The sequence below is a fragment of the Fukomys damarensis genome, unplaced genomic scaffold, assembly GCF_012274545.1.
Source record: "Fukomys damarensis isolate Sample0158 unplaced genomic scaffold, DMR_v1.0_HiC HiC_scaffold_28, whole genome shotgun sequence".
In the NCBI taxonomy this organism is placed as follows: domain Eukaryota; kingdom Metazoa; phylum Chordata; class Mammalia; order Rodentia; family Bathyergidae; genus Fukomys; species Fukomys damarensis.
The window spans coordinates 46,149,676-46,163,712 of NW_022900940.1; the positions used below are offsets into that span (position 1 = coordinate 46,149,676).

The 14,037-nt window shown below is 41.9% G+C and overlaps 1 protein-coding gene and 1 pseudogene across 25 annotated transcripts in view; both read right to left on the reverse strand.

Moving 5' to 3' along the window:
- The window catches only part of Cadps (calcium dependent secretion activator), a 418,444-nt gene that overhangs the window by 389,395 nt on the left and 15,012 nt on the right, over window positions 1-14,037 (reverse strand). The gene's annotated exons all lie outside the window — the stretch shown is intronic.
- Window positions 172-9,242, reverse strand: LOC104849954 (annotated as a pseudogene).

Genomic DNA, 14,037 nt, shown 5'->3' on the forward strand with positions numbered 1-14,037 from the left:
TTTAAAATCAGAAAATAAAGGATCTTAACTCTAATGTTTTTAAAACAATGAATGTAAATGTATTGAAACTGTTTTTTGGCGTGGGTAGGTGGACAGTTGGGGTTTTCCAAAGACAGCTTTAGGAAGAAACCAGTGCCCGGCCAAGTGAAAGTGGATGCCCAGCCACAGACCCTATCTCAGGCCCAACTTCTTTTCTTTCTGCTTCTTTCTGACCACATCCAGGTTCCGGTCCTTCCACAAGCTCTTGAGGAGCTTGATGGGACGTGAGTCCACATACCTCCCGTTCATCTCTCACATGCAAGCACATAGTCACCGGGGACCTGGAAGCTGACAAAGCCATAGCCCCTGGTCTTGCCAGTGCGCTTGTCTTAGATCACCTTATCCTTGAGGAAGGATGGGAAGCAGCTGAAGGTGCATGCCAAGTTCGTTATTCACTTCATTGCCCAGATCTCCAAAGATGCGGAAGTCATCAGCATCCCACTCCAGCTGGTTAGGATCCTCCCAGCTGCTTCCCACCGCCATGTGAATACAGTGTTTCCGTTTCTCTGGCTTTCCTTTCTTCTTATGTTCACCCATGGGCTCTGGCACCCTGCGAGCCATGTGGCTGGGAGGGGGGCTCCGGCCAAGGGGCTGGGGTCACGGAAGCAGGGACAGGAGCTCAGGAATGTGCAATGGGGCACCAGGCCAGTACTACCTCCAGTGGGAGGGGCAGGGCTCAGGCTCAGGTAATGGCATGGCCAGCGCCAGTGGCAGGCTGTGCCCAATGACTGCAGGGCAGTGGGAGCCCCACCTGCTCCCACAGCCACTGCAGCACCAGCCTCCTCCAGCCCAGCTGCCGCTGCCACCACTGCCCCTTCCTTCTCTTTCAGGCCCAACCCAGGCCTAGGTCCAGCTCTCAGGGTGCTGTTGGCTCTTCCAGAGGAGGCTGCAGAGCAGCCATGAAGCTCAAGGGGGTACCCTTGACCTTGGGGGCCCAAGCCTTTGATGGTGGCATCATGGGTAGTCCAGGGGGCCCAGGCAGAGGGGGACCCACAAGAGCCTGTGAGGGGGTGCCATTGGGCAGGGACCACAGGAAAGTGGCTTCTCCAGCCTCTGGACTGTCCAGGTGACTCCAATCACCAGGGCCAAAGCTAACTGGGCCCACAAAAGGAGGACCACCCACCATGGGAGGACCTACTGTGGCTGCAGCAGCTATCAGGGCCTCCAGAGTCTGTTGGATCTGTTGGTATGTGTTGGTCGCAATAATTGGGCAGATATAGGAGCTGCTGGGACCTGCATCATATCTACCATGCGGACCATGGGCACTGCAGGCACAGCAGTTGGGATCCGGTTTACTGGAGCCCCCAGAACTTCCTGCTCAAACAGGGCCATCTCCACCTCCATTTCCTTCAAGCATTCCTCCCCGCTCTTCCGGCACAGAGCCTGGGACCACGGGTCCTCCTGCACCAGGGATTCCCAGGGCTGGCCCTGCCCCAGCCAGTGCTGCTGCCCTTGCTGTCGCTGCTACTACAGCCTTGGTCTAGCTACTGCTGCCACCCCTGTGATCCACTCTCAGCCTTCAGCGGTAGAGGCCACCAACAACCTTCACCACACAGCTGCTTCCACCTCAAAGTGGTGATGGCGCACTACATCTATCTCACGCTGGAGATCTCTCTGACTTCCCCTCTGGTCACTATCCAGAGAAAATGTTCTGCTTTTAAAGAGCTTATATAATTAGATTAGGGCCACTAATCATCTCTTTAACACAATCAAGAGAGCGCTATCTTATATTCACAGGTTCTATTGTACATATAGCAAAGGGGATTATCTAAAGACAAGGATCACTGCGTTCTTCTAGTTATTCTGCCCAGCACATCATTCTTGCTGCTTTCTTTTGTAGCTTTCTTCAAATGTCCAATAATAGATTCAACTTTGTCTTCCATGTGAAAATGTAAGGTATGGAATAAATGCTTGTTTTTCGCAGCTGATGTCTCAAGGACCAAGCCTGAGACACAGAGAGCAGTGGCATGAGTGAATCAGTAAACAAATGGATGGAACAACGGATGGATTTCTCTAGTTTAACACTGGCACTGATCCATTAGCAAAGCAAACATTAAGAGACATGGTCTTAACTGACCAGACTTGTTTTCAGACAAAGGAATAGTGGGAAGAAATTGAATTTGGAGATTAGGAACCCAGATGTCAAGGCTGAGATAATGAACGCAGAACCTTGACTGATGATGATCAGAAACTTGCAAGTGTTTAAATTCTGTTACCACATGATAAATGACCTGCCATTTATTCTGCCACTTTCTTTTCCCTTCTCCAGGGATATCTGTTACCTTTTCAAAAAATTAATAGGTGTAGACAATTGTGTGGCAGCTAATGAGAAAATAGAATATGCATTTTGTGGCTGTACTAACTTAGCCGGTATGATATAAACCACCAGGCATATTTGTGCTGCTAAAATTAAAACCTACAATCAGTCTTCATCTATTGCCAAGTGGATAAACATCCTCCTTCGAAGTACAAAACCCGAATCTGCTAGAAAAAAAAGTAGCTTTAGATATACAACACTTCATTTCTGATAAACTAATCAGACTTGCATAGTATTCAGAATAACATGTTCAAAGTTGCTCCTCACTGAAGATAACACAAATGGTTACCCTCAATCATATATATTTCCCCTTTGGGTGATTCAACACAGTCTGATATTTAAAAGAGTTGCTAAACTATCGTTTAAAAAATACACGAAAAGACACTGGGGGCAAAGAGCCTATAGCTAATAGAACATCAGACTTCAAAGACAGAACAAATCAATGTGTATCTCTGGAATTACAATGAACAGCTATAGTCTATGAATTTGAATACATTTTGAAGCTACCTTCTTGCTACATCCCTTCCCCCTCTACCATCAGAGGCCTCTCCTTTGACTGACAATTATGGTCCTTTCAGAAAAGAAGACTACATTTATTCTGGTGCACTGAAGGAGGTAAGCCTTAATCTATTTAATCACCTCATCCAAGATTTCTTTGAATAAAGGGAAGCAATTATTATTCAATTCCTTCTGGGTACCCTTCCTAGGAATGAGCTCATTGGGGGTCAGTAGTCTGGTCAATAACATGTTGCTGGGCCCTAAAGAGCTGCAAGTTTACAAGTTTTAGGGCAACCTAGGGTAAAACTTCCCAGATTTTCTAGCCTGACTCCCCTTCTGATTTTTCCATCTGATTTCTCTTCTTTGCACATATTACATAATGCCCACGGTAAAATGGCCTGTGATCATCTCAGATTGGGAGGATTCAGACAAAACACTAAATCAAAACTGATATCCAAGAATGAGATGGCCACTGGCATTCAGATCTCCTGAGTCTGAAACACTTTACAGCTTGTGTTTTGGTACCTGCAAACTCAAATACAAAACAAAAAGCCTTCATATATCTTTAGAGATATGTTTCAAAGCTCAGCCAGACATTTCATAGAAAAGTAAAGCTTCTGATATTTGTACAATGCATGCATATTCAACAGTTATCTACTAAAAATGGAATCAATTATACCATTTGTGGCAGCACAGATTCAACAGCACCTTAATCTGGAAGTCAAGTTTGAGGATATGGCAACAAATCTGAGTATTTTCTCCAATGTTACAAGTAAGGCGACTGGAGAGAGGTAATAAAAAGAAATCAAGTGTTAGAAAGTCCAGGGCACTAAGGATTATTAAAATAATCCTTCAAGTTCACACCTGGGGTTCCCCCTTTTACAAATGGTTCATAGTGAAAAAGGAAATAACATTCAGAGTGATTTTCTTTAGATTGCTCACAGCACAAGTGAAATACATCAGTACATTTTTTTAAAAAGAAGATAATTCTATAAAGCTTGCAGTTTATGCTCCTATCAAGAACTGATGTAATTTGGTATATTTTAAGAGAATAGCCCGGGGACTGAAATATTTTAATACGCTTCTCAAATGAGAAGTTCTTTGCAGCTCTTCTAAGAACACTTGTTTTCTCCAATTTCCTTCTCCCACATTCTCTCCCACATACACATGCTAAAAAACAGCATGTAAAATAGGCCTGCCAGGGTAGAATTTTTTTTCAATACTGGGGAATGAACTCAAGGCCTTCACACTGAGCTACATATCCAGCCCTTTTTTATTATTTATTTTGAGACAAAATCTTGCTTAGCTGTTCACGTTGGACTCAAACTTGTTATCATCCTGTCTGAGTCTCCCAGAGTGCTAGGATTGCAGGCATGGGCCATCATGCCCAGCTCTGGGCAGAATACTGTGTGTTGGGAATGATCCTGGCACACACACATGTATACTCAGATGCCTCCACCTAGATCCAGTATGAAGCCCCTCACCCTAAATTTGTTTTTAGATAGAAAATCACCTTCATACTGGAAAAATACAAAATTGGCAATATGCTCTTCCAAACATTCTGGGTAATTTCATAGTCCCTAATCTTATACTGCCTACTTAGACAAGAATTTCTGGCATTCTGTCAACTGAGGGGTTCATCAAAGAACTCATGCTGTGGGGGGGGGCATCTCAATCCTTACTAGCCTGGAGAAGAACTAGCTTCTCTTGGTAAACACTACAGCACTAGAGTGCAGCTATATTAACATGTACTTTATATCCTTACATTAGAGGTTCCCAAAGTGTGATCTCCAAATGTGAAAGCAGCAGCACCAGGCAGAATGTTAGATATACAAATTATCAGGCACCCTCCTCATACCTAATGAATCCAAAACTGCTGCAAGGTACAGTCAGCCCTCCAGGTGATTCTGACACATGCTCCGTTTGATAACCACTGACTTTTGTCATTTAAACCTCATGAGTTCCTTACTGATGTACGAATTGTCACTCCTCCTCCAATCCTTACACAGCGAAAAATGCAGCTCTGAAAGGTAAGGCCATCTGTCATCTGGCTCATCAAAAATAGCACTGGGATTTAAACTCCAGTTGTTTAGGCTCCTAACATAGAGCCCTCTCCATGCAGTGTTTAGTACAGTTACTATTTGGCCAGATAAAGTAACTTCAAGCTTTCAAAACAACCCTGAATGATTCAGAAGCAAAACAGTCCCATACCCCATGCATGCATTTGCAATGGTCCTTCTTACTTCTATAATTACACCTCAGCCCTCATCCTGCAGGAGACAGAATAACATACTAAGCCTGGGGTGACAACAAGATCTTTTTTTTTTTTTTCCTCATTGAGTTTACTGGTACATTTTAGGTATACAGTACAGTTACATTCATCATTGGGATCTTGTACCTTTACATGACAGGTCTTGGCTCTCATTTTATCCCTTGTCCCTGGCCCTCCCTTCACCCCTTCCTCTCAACAACAAGATCTTTGAATTCCTTGATCTCAGATAATTCAGACTTTAGCAGCTGACTACCCACAGGCCATGAACTTATAAGTAACTGAAACATGAGCTGCTATACCTGATCCTAAATGCTACTGTAACCTATTCTATCCAAAAAATCCTAATCAGGTGATAGAACAGACAGTAGGGGCAGAACAGAGAAAAAAGAGAGTCAAAAGAGTCTTATGGCACTATAGGGAGAATCCTGAGACTGTAGGGAAATCCTGAGGACTTTTGCTGTGCCATGGATTCAATTGATCAGAGTTATCCAGAAAGAGAAAGGAGTTCCTCCTAGAAGTTAGGAGATGAGTTTGTTTCATCAGAGCAGTACAGCAGGGTTATAATTTTCCTGAAAAGTGCTCTTGATACATGTGACGATAGTACAATTCAGATCAGACGGATGGACTGGATTGGATCGATCTCATTTTCCTGGTTGTGACATGGCATGATGGCTTTGCAATAATATGCTACCATTAGAAACCCAATAAAGAGTTTGTGAGGTCTCTTTGTACTATCTCTTATAGCTGCATGTAAATTTATAACTATCTCAAAATGAAGTTCTTAAAAAGTTAGTGTCATGGCAAGGAAATGGTCTGAGAAAAAGAACAGGGAGCCACACATTTTCACAACTTTAAATGTCATCCCTTCTTAGGCCTTCAAATCCCCGAGCTCCTAAGGAGACGAAAGAGAACTCTGTGACAGATGGGGGCATTCACATCACTCCTAACCTTTCACAAAAGTCACTGAACATAGATGCTCCAACTCCCAATTGAAGTGATGTTCTGGGGGAATGTCTCCTTGCTCTGGTGATTAGTAGGCTTTGGCACCCTTTCTCCCATCTTAGGTGTGGCCGCTACACTGCAGGACCGCTCTGCTATTTTAGTGCACCCTTCTCAACCTATTCCTTCCCTGAAAGGGGCAGAGAAGTTGAGGAGGAGAAATCTTTGCTAGAAAGAAATCTGTTGGTTCCTGCCTCTTCTTTTTTTTCCCCCTAAGCTGCCAGACAGAATATTTAAAAATACACCTAAGCTGTTGCTGGGTGCCAAGAATTTCACATCAACTGACTGCCCGTGAATGGTTTTGATGGAAGGGTTGATGTGACACACCGCATCCCAGGAGATAATTTGATTGCAGACAGGATCAGACAACACACTGCAGAGCAGAGGAGGCTATTTTTGCTTCCCTCCCCCTACTGCACAAAGGGTTCTGTACATCCCATGGTGAGAAATACAGCACAGGCCCTAACCACAGCTTTCAGGTCTAAAAAGGCTTCTTTCATGGGAGTGAAGCATAGAATCCAAGTCAGGATGGCCACTTTTCAAGAAATGTTGGGGGCTGGACAAATACTTGTTCAGGAACCCTCACTATGCCAAAGACTATTATTTAGCTCTCACAATACCTATGTCATCTGTTTTATAGATAATAAAGGATAAAAAATGAATTAATTTGCCCAAGGCCCCATAGAAGTAAAAGAAAGGTGGGTCTGGTCTCAGACCAGGTGCTTTTGGCCTTAGATTCACATTCCAAGTAGTTATATGTGCATGCTCTATAGACTTGTCTAAATTTAGATTTTCCTAAGATTAGATCACTAATGGGGAAACTATATTGAGCAGCTTTAATATTAAATCAATACTGGTAGTGAATATTGTAATTCACATTTTTAAAAATAAATACATCTCATGATCAAGAGATGACTAAGAGCAGCGACAAGCAGAATCACTAAGGGATCAAAACAATCATCTTGGTCCAGCTGTTCCAGATTAAGCCACCCTCCCTCCAAAAAACAGGTGGAGAGAGACAGAGAGGGAGAGATTACAGATTGGTGCAGTTCACCATTTTTTCTAAAGAGCTTTGCCTTTCTGCCACTTAAGAATAATCACCATAATACCTCCCATGCATACAGTGCTTTAGGGCTTAGAAAGCACTTTCACATATATTATCTCATTTGATCTTCATCATAATCCTATAAACTCAGTAGGACATCTTACAAATGAGGAAATTGAAGTTCAGACAGGATAATAAATCACCTCCTAAAGCATCGTTTCTTAGAGGAAGAACTGTGTCTGGGCTGGGTTGCTGCTTCACTTTAAGGGGTGTCCTGTGCACTGCAGGACTTCAGCAATCCTCTGCCCCCATCCCATGAAACCCAGTGGCTCTGTCTCTTCACTGCCACCATGAAGAGCCCATGCAGCAACTTGTCCAGAAGTCCCCTAAGAGCTGACCCCTAACTCCTTGGGGAGATCCACTAATACATGTGTGTGGGTAGTCGCACAATCTTGCCAGCCACAGACCAGAGCTCTCCATGTGACAAGGCTAGCCCTCTCACTACCATGGTCCTCTTTAGGGCATTATATGTGTGGTAGTGTAATCAGGTCCAGAGACCCCTAAAGCCATCTCCATTCTGTCAGTCATCAGGGGGCACATGGCAAAGCAAGTGGGCACAAAGGACAGCATGACAGATGAGCTTGACAGGTGGTCATTGGGAGAACAGCTTTTGTTTTTGATTTTGTTTTTTGAGGCAGGGTCTCACTATGTAGTTGAGACTGACCTGGAACTCACTGTGTAGCTCAGGCTGGTCTCGAACTCACAGTGCTCCTCCTGCCTCAGTCTCTCAAGTGCTGGGATTACAGGCGTGTGCCACCACGCTCGGCTGGGAGAACAGCTTTTGCCATAACTTCAGTTCTATTCTTTGAAACAAAAGTTACTAGAATCTGTATCAAAGAACAAACAGACATAGAAGAGTCTTACATAAAAGGGTCAGATCTATGTTTAGTTTGCATATCAATAATCTTTTGGTATTTTCTCTATGCATTTGCACTTTGGGAACCAAATTAGATCTTCACTTAAGCATGTTTTTATGAACATCTAAATATACACTGATAAGTTTTATAAGTTATTTATACTGTTCATTTGGCTTAGAATTTATTTTATATTTCATTGTCCAGCTGGGACTACAAATCGACAGCTTATGAACCCAAACTTACCATTAAATTAGAATGTCTGCTTTGGTTTCCTGCGTCTAAGACTTTGATTTTGATTTCCTTTAGTTCACATAAGCATGCTCCATTCATCAGTCTCTTATCACTCCCAACTATGTGATGTTAAGTTTACTTCAATCTTTTACCATGCATGTGGTTCTTGTAAGCTACTGAACTGGACGGCCATATTGAGAGGTACATTAGCCTAGGGCTACTTATCCAGAAACATTTTTGGAAGTTTAATAAAAATTAGTAGCATATTAAGATCTCATGGGTCTGACACATAATGGCTGAAAAGTATGTCAGATTTTTACCTCCTGAGACCTTGGATTCCCAGTTTAAAAAATGAGGTTGGTGTTATCAATTCACCCACACCACAGGTTACTGTGAAGAGTGGATCTCAAAGAACGGACAAAAGTGAGCATCTTTTAATGAGCTCCAGGGCAGCACTTATCCACTTAGGGACCTTAGTGCTTTCCAGACACTCTTCTGGGGAATGGGCCAAGAGTAATGAGCAAGTCAAGGCTTCACAGAGCTATTACGAGAGCTCTAGGCTTTACACTTAAAATTAATGGACACTCATTTCTGTCAGCCATTTCTTTGATATAGGATTTCTAAAAGTACTGTATACTGAGAAACATGCAAAAATAGAGTAAAGGGAAGCGGAGGAAGAAGCTGAATTTCAATCTTACACTCCACAGTAACACTCAGGAACTGTTTCTGCCCCCACAGCCGGCCTGCTGCCAGTAAACAGGGTACCTCCTCTGTGGACATTTCTTGCCGTCTCTTGTGTACCACCACCATATAGGCAGGTTCCCTCTTTGCTTCTCTGATACCTTGGCTTAGCTCTATCGGGCACCTGCCACGGTGTACTGCAACGCTTCCATTCCAGGAGCCCACATCATCATCACGTGACATCGGTTCTCAGATGGAAGCCTGGCATTTTCTGGATCCTCATCTCTGAGATGATCTGAAAGATCTACCCTCTGCTCATCTTTGAAAACCATTTTCTCTGTCCTCCAAGCAAGACACTAAAGCTTCTTTTTTGGGTTTTAACATTTTTACAAATCAGGATCTTCTTCAACATGAAAGGAACATTTACCCCCATCTGAGTTGAAAGCATCCTCCCAGTCTACTTTAATCATAATCCATTGCTAACAATCTCTGCTTCCCCTTGGATGGACTTATGCACTGGATTAGAATGTGCCAAGCAAAGGAAATGCTAGAAACACCTGTGCTGTTGCCTTCTTCTCCTCTCCTTTGTCTTTAGAAGCACAGATAGCAGAAAAGCAAGACGCAGGGATAATGGCTTCATTAATTAGAAATCTCGCAATCCTACTCAGTTAATAAACAAAGTCTCCTTCCAGGAAATTGATGCTATAGCTGAAAAGACAATATAAGAAATCTTTCAACATATGGCCTTTTCTACGATGTTAAAGCTATCACCCTGACTGATGGGGTGTGCAGGGCCTGGACATGCTCTTCTTAGAAAGACCCTACATGTTCCATGGAGACTTTATTATTCTACCCTTGGAAATGTGCATGTCCATACACGAGATCGTCTTGTCCAAGTCTAGCATACAAACACCATAGTATATTTGTATTGTCCAGTTTTTAAAAAATAAAATGGATATATAACATCCTCACATATTCTCACGCAAATTGTGGATTTTACCAACTGTGAGCCATGGAGCAATTCCAATGTGCTAAGGAGGATTTTTTTTTTCTTCATATACACAAATGTCAAAATCACTGCACTTCCTCAATATAGAGTTGTAGACAGTGTGGACCTTTCAAAAGTAATAATCCAGGACAATTGCTTAATGAAAACCCTCAATGTTTTAAGGGTAGCAGTGCATGTGCCTCCGTAGACCCCTGGGCACTATAAGGAAAGACTACTTATTTTTTAAAAGTGCATCATAATAAGCATCATTATAGCTAATACAGATTTTGTGCTACATATATTCCAGATGCAGGGTTGAATTTCAGATTTATTTAATTTCACTGAGCTCTGTGAAGTAAATATTATTTGTATTTTCCAGATGAAGTCACTAAAGAACAGAGGTGAAGTAGCTTTTCCAAAGTCACACAGCTAAGGGAAGAATCTCTGTCAAACCGAGGCCATCCAAATTCAGAACGAGGCTGCTGCTTTTTTTTTTTTTTTTTTTCTGTACCAGCGATCAAACTCGGGTCCTTGTGCTTGTGAGGCAGGCAGCGGCAAGGCAGCTTCTATGACAACAGTCTTACTGTCACACTCACTGGTGAGAGATTCAAGATGGCAGTATTGTCCTTTAGAATGAGCACTGAAACCTAGATTGCTGGCATAACTCAGCAGCAAACTACAGTGAAACCTCAGCTACATCATTTAACTCTCACCCTTGAAAATATTATTTGACTTGGGCGTAAGAAAACACAGACAGCAGTTTGTAAAAATTAAGAAAGTCAAAGATATGACTTGTTAAAATGTAAACACATGCTACTGAAAAATAAATGTCAGTAAGTGCTTATACCCAAGGTTTTAAATTTAGCAAACATTTACTGCATCTGAACTAACTAGCTGCTGGGTGACATGGGCCTAACATAAATAATGCCACAAAGTCTCAGCACCACCCTTCAGTGTTTGCATTCATTTGGGACAGGTGAGGAAACAGATGCAGAAGAGCTCAGTGTCTCTCCATGGATTTCAGGGCTAGTAAGAATTAAAGCCAATCTTTAAACCAAATTTTCTTCTAGTCAAGATGATAGACGGCAAAGAGGGATCATGCATCTGTCTCCTTAAGAAACTTCAGTTTGTTGACAATAGTTAAAGGTAGTCAGAAATAACACACTGAGGCCTGTATGGTTAAGAGTCACGAAAGAAAAACAGAACACACAGAGGAAGGTGAGGATGATTCCAAGTGGGTTGGTCAAGGCTGCTGTTTCTAAATCTTGGCTACATTTCAGAATCACCGGAGCTTGAGCTTTAAAAATACTACCTTGGGTGATCCTACTGTGCAGTAGAAGTGAGGAGCCACCCATCCATGCACACCTCTTACAGAAGTGATTTATGGTAGGCTTCATATTGAGTTATGGAATCACTGGCACTAAAACATTTGAGGACTGGCCCAAGGCCACATAGTATAATAATGTCAAAGTTAAAACAGAATTCAAACACCCTGTGCCTACATTTTAGGGAACATTTGTGAGATAGGCACTGCTAGAGCTTCAGACAGCATGAAATGTGACCAGGAAGGTAGTTTTATTCTATCAGAGGACATTGCAGAGAATAAATTTCACCTCTGGAGGACAGTTTTCACCTAGCACCATAAATTTCCTCTTGAAGTACAATTGTTAACAGTAGGACTAAAAGAGGGAGCAGAGAAGAATCTATTTAACTCTGTCTCTCCACACATCGCTCATCATCAGCTTCCGATGTGCAAACACGAAGCTTTGCTTAGTCCCTGTCTATGGATCCCAATGGAAGGAGACGAGCTGCTGCCACCGAGGTGTTGCCTGGTGTGACAGATGAAGCCAACTACTGCAACTGCTGAAAAATCTCCCAGACTCACAGTCATAAAACTAAAAGGCAGAGAAGAAGGAGGCCATCTGCTTCATGCTGGCTGCAGATTCATCTTTGCTTAGATGGAATTAAGAGCCCCTCCACCTCCTCCAAAAAACAACAATAACCAACAACCTCTTCTTGTTAATTTTGGGAGAAACTGATTCCTCTAGGTGGAAAGCATTTAAAACATAATTGTATATCTAAAATTAGAAGAGTAAGAAAGCATCAAAGTGCCTCCTGTGTTGACTCCAATCCCCTTTAACATCTGTTTTAAGGAGTGTCTAGACTGATAAATGTTAACACTATTTTTTGTCCTGTATAACATTTTTATTATCAGTGTTCTGGGCTTCCCACTGGTATAATATTAAATGGGATCTTAATTGATATTGAAGAAAGTTTCAAACAGTGCTCTTCAGAGACTGTAGTACCTGAGGGCTCTCATAGGGGGCAGAAGAAAGAGAAGCCTGGGCTGCGCTTCTACCTCTGCACCCCTTTCCCCAAGGAAAGTATCTGCACTTTTATCTGTTTATTGGGGTTCTGTATCACATTGCTTGAGAAAATAATTTCAGTTGCTAAGATATATTAGATGGGGAAAATCAGATCATATACTATCTGTAGAGTATAATCTCATTTTAAAACATGTACACATATGCATTTTAAATGCATGAAAAAATGTACTAGAAACATGTATACCAAATAATCTATTATCGATGTCACTGGTAATGACTCATACTTTTGCTGTTTTGTTTATTTGTATTTTCTCAATACTGTGCCATGAGTTTGTGTAAGAAGAAAATCTTGCTCCCAAGAAATCTAAACTTTTGGGGACTACTCATTAGTGTGAGAGTATGAAGCTGTTAGGTCATGTGGGGGTGATGTTCTAAGACATGGAGGTTGAAGATACGGTCCCTATTTCTGGTGTGGAGGCACCTGCTTTGCGGCATCTCTACACTGACACATTCAGAAAGGGGACAAGCTGGCAGCTTTCCACTGGCTCTACTCACTATCCCTATCCCATTGCCAACTAGATGGGCATAGTGGGACATCCATCAACAACACAGACTTACAGGATAGCCAAACACACGTGAGGAGGTGCTTCAGAAATGTGATGTGGTTACTAAGGTTCACCACACACTGATTACGGAAAGCCAGAACCATATCTTTTGCTTTCTGAGTTCCTCTAAGTTAAGTGGATGCTGATTGTTCTTCATTAAAAAAAAAAAAAAAAATGAAGCAAGAGCAAAGCTATTAAATGTGCTAACTTTGGGGACAAACATCTGGATCTACCGCTAATCAAATGCAGCCAATCAAGTCACCTTCTCTCTCCGTGCCTTACCTTTCCACAATATTACTCTGCAGAGATACAATAAGGCTCAGATCCAATGGTTTCGTGTATGTTGGGTATCATATGGCAAGATGTAGTCTGAGTTCTAGTATATTCAGTATTATTACCTAATTTCCTTTGCATCTCCCATCTAACTGATCAATTGTCTGGAAGCATCAAAATTGTATTTAATTCTGAGTCCAGCCAAATAATACAAGATGATCTGATGGTGCAGATAAGGAGTTACTTTGGCATTTGGGGAAACTCGGGCAAGAGACTGCAATGTTCTCCCAATTAAAATTCTTACACAAATATGCAATGGTAATTAAGTAAGTAGTATAACAGTCTGATATGTCAGCAGAGTTCAAATAAGAAATTTTACTTTCATTTTCCATTACTTGCAAGAAAAATATTTGGAGGAGTGTGGGTCACTGTTTGGAATATAAACTATAAAAGATGAAGAAACAGGGGCTGGGGATTTAGCTCAGTGGTTAGGACCTGAGTTCGATCCCCAGTACCAAAAAGAAAAAAAAAGAAAGAAAGAAAAACAAATGTCTATACAATTTAATTAGAATATCCTCGTAATCTTTGTGAAATACCAATCAATTCAATAAAGAACAACTGTCTAGTGATAGCTTTTGCAGAAATGCAAATTGATGCAAAGTTTTTTAGATTCATGCAAAAGATAAAGATAGTAAAGTTACCCTTCGCTGTTAAGTACTATCTAGAACTAAAAACATAAAACACTGATACTACATGGGCCGGGGATTTAACTCAGTGGTTCTGGTGCCTGCCTCGCAAGCACAAGGACCCGAGTTCGATCACCCTTACCAAAAAAAAAAAAAAAA